Here is a 3,545-nt window from a genome sequence, read left to right on the forward strand (position 1 = left end):
AAACCTCTAGATATATCGGCAAACAGTTCTCAAAAAGTATTGACTTAAAAACTCCCCCAACATGGTGTTCCTACTACCGCCACACCATCACCAGTACTAGCTACTTCACTATTTTGCATTTTTGTTATCATCAGGTCAACTGTGACACTACTTAATTGTTGTATTAGTTTTTACTTTTGTTACTAATTTTCATGTACTTATTCGTCTTTCTGGAACTGCCTAGTTCATATCTTTTGCCTACTCTGTTGAGCAGGCTTGTCTTTTTCTCATTGTTTTTGAGAGTTCATAGTATGTTTATAGTAATTCTATTACATATGTTATGATGGATTCCCAATTTTTTTTTTTATTTTTTTATACAGAGTCTCACTCTGTTGCCCAGCCTGGAGTGCAATGGCACGATCTTGGCTCACTGCAACCTCCACCTTCCAGGTTCAAGTGATTCCCCTACCTCAGCCTCCCAAGTAGCTGGGACTACAGGCGCCTGCCACCATATCCGGCTAATTTTTGTATTTTTAGTAGAGACGAGTTTAGCAGCGATGAGTCACCATGTTGGATAAGCTGTTCTCGAACTCCTGACCTTGTGATCTTCCCACCTCAACCTCCCAAAGTGCTGAGATTACATGCATGAGCCACCGTGCCCGGCCCCAATGTTCTATTACCATGGTGAGATTTTATTTTCCTGTAGAGATAGTTTTAAATTTTTATGTAATTAGACCGATGAAGTTTCTGATTGTAACGTCCAGGTTGGAAAGACTTCCCCTGCCCCAAAGGTCTATCAATACTCATTTTATATTTCTCCTGGTAAAGATTTATATTTACATTTTAACTCAACTGGCTACCGTAGTCCTACTAGCATTACAGTGAGAAACAATTTAAAAACAAAGTCACCCAGTTCCACCAACATCCCTCCTTACACCAGCATTCCCCGTCCCACCAGCCTCCCTCCTTACACCGGCATTCCCCGTTCCACCAGCCTCCCTCCTTACACCAGCATTCCCTGTCCCACCAACATCCCTCCATACACCAGCATTCCCCGTCCCACCAGCCTCCCTCCTTACATCGGCATTCCCTGTTCCACTAGCACTCCTTGCACGCAAGCTCTCTTCCTGACTCTGTCTTTTTCTCGTAGGTTATAGAGTGTCCTGAAAGTAATTAATCTCTAGCTCTGACCACAGTGAGGCTCAGCAGGCTCCAGTCATATAAGGCACAGTCCCTAAGGCTTGCTTCTATCTTTCCTCAGGGGAGGGCTGTCCCCAGCTCCTAGAGTGGCCCCTTGTGTCTTCTCACACACACAGGGAGGAAGGAGATGAAGGAATGACACCTCTTAGATAGCCTGCCTATTTGACTTGACCTTTCCCTACATCTGTCTAAAGTCATGATGGATGGCCATACTGGAGTCACTGTTAGACTCTCCTCAGAAGACTGTCTGGACCACCAGTGACCCTTAACACAGACAAGTATGTGCTGTGGAAGAGTAGCTTCTAGACTTTTCTTCTTCCTCTGCAGTCACCCCCATTTAGTATATGCCCCCAGAAGGCAATCAGGGTATCACATCATTCTGTTTGAGCTTTAAAAACAGAGCTTTTAAAAACAATGAATACAAGGAAGAGGTAAACTTCTTATCCCCACAGCCTGTTGATCTTCTCTTGAGATTTCTGTTCAAATGTCACTGTGAATTTTCTACTCCCTAAATTTATTAAACCAACAGCATTCCCAGAGCACATGTACATACTTGGTATTATTGAAATGCTGTCACTTTGAGGATAGAGCAGCTGTTTCTTAGAGGCAGTAAACAATGGTTTTCAACAGGAAGCAGGAGAAAACATGTCTGGAGAAAACTTTCTGTGAGAAAAACAAACATTGACTAAGTTTGATTCTGGTCAAATGACACAGTTTTGCTTTATCTAGAAAGTGATATCACAGAAACTCCATGTTCTAATATTTAATTATATGATTAATACAATGATCACAGATTACTTCATTATAAATTTGTTACTCTACATATATACTGGTCTGTTTGCAAAGTAAAACACATGAGTTCCTCTATCAGTGTTGTTCTTGAAGGCAGGGGTAGGGTGGGGTGGTGGGAGCGATTTTGCCTGCCAATGACAAAATTTGACAATGTCTGGAGGCATTTTTTTAATTGTGACAACTGGGAGGGGTGCTACTGGCATCTAGTGGCTAGAGACCAGGGATGTTGCTCAGCATACTACAATGCTCAGGACAGCCCCTGCCGCTGCTCCCATCAAAGCAAAGAACGACTAGCTCCAAATGTAAATAGTATCGAGAGAAAAGCGATGGAGAGCAATTAGGAAAGCCATCTCCTACACATTCTCTCTGATTTTCTCGCAGTTTAATGCAGGAAGAAAAACATTGACCTGTGCCCAGAGGGACACTAGTGATGCAGGAAAAGTGGAACCCTAGGAGGCAGGAATCATTGCCTGCTGATGCGAAGGTCCTGGGAACATGGAGTATTAGAACTATGTTTATGGGGGCCTAGTCCAGTCCCTCACCCCGGGTCTTGTTCCCTCCATGTCACGACTTCAGTGCCCTCCACACTGTAAAAGTCACCAGTGAATGGCGTGTGAAACTTTCCAGGCTTTCTTTGGGTGGGAGCATGGTCGCATGTCCCAAGTGTTGTTGAACCCTGGTCTCCGGTCGGCTCAGCTCAAGCTGCTGTTACCACAGCTCCGTCTTCAGCTCCTTATCATGCTCTTCCTCTCCACTTCCTTTCTTCTTTTCTTCTCCTGGTTAAGGTTAAGAACTTGCAGTCCCATCCACCCCTGCTCCAGGAAAACCTCAGCAACACTTCTCTGGTCCACTCAATCCCTTCTTTCCTAGGGGCTCTTTCTCTTTATCTCTGATCTCCCAGGAAGCGAAGTTTCCCTTGAACCCATCTACCGTCCTCTCCCCAAGGCTCCAACTCACCTTCTTGCAAACATGGTTTCAGCTATCTCCTCTGTCATTGATAATAATGTGTGCCATGCACTGTGCTAAGAATTTGACCCTCAATTCCCTAAGGAGGTCAACATTGCTATTCAGCCCACTGTAGAGATGAGTTTGAAAACCTGGGTTCAAACTGTGGCTGCGGCAGTCACTCAGCCTCTGAGTCTCAGATTCCCTATTTGTAATGGGACCAATAACATCTTCCTTGGGACTCAGGTTTTTAAAATATAGGATCAAGTGAATTAAAGCACATTATCATCATCATCACCATGAGTGCTTTAATGTATTGTTGATTCGATATTAATTTCTAAAGAAACCAAATAAGGAGACAAGGTAAAATCATGTAACATATTCCTGACTTTCTATCTGTGTCAAGTCTGAAGAAATCACACACAGGGTCTGTTTCCCTATGCCCAACCCATCAATGACAAGCCCTCAGAGCAGGGACTGTGCAATCCAATCACCTGAGCCAGAATCCTCGTGGCTAAGTGATTGCAGGCAAATTATACCTTCCAGTAATCCTATTTTCTTATCTAGAACCTGAGGATGAAAATAAGGATGCCTTCCGTGCTGTTGGGAAATTCATTCAATTAATCGTT

This window comes from Rhinopithecus roxellana, chromosome 3, assembly GCF_007565055.1.
Source record: "Rhinopithecus roxellana isolate Shanxi Qingling chromosome 3, ASM756505v1, whole genome shotgun sequence".
NCBI classification, from domain to species: domain Eukaryota; kingdom Metazoa; phylum Chordata; class Mammalia; order Primates; family Cercopithecidae; genus Rhinopithecus; species Rhinopithecus roxellana.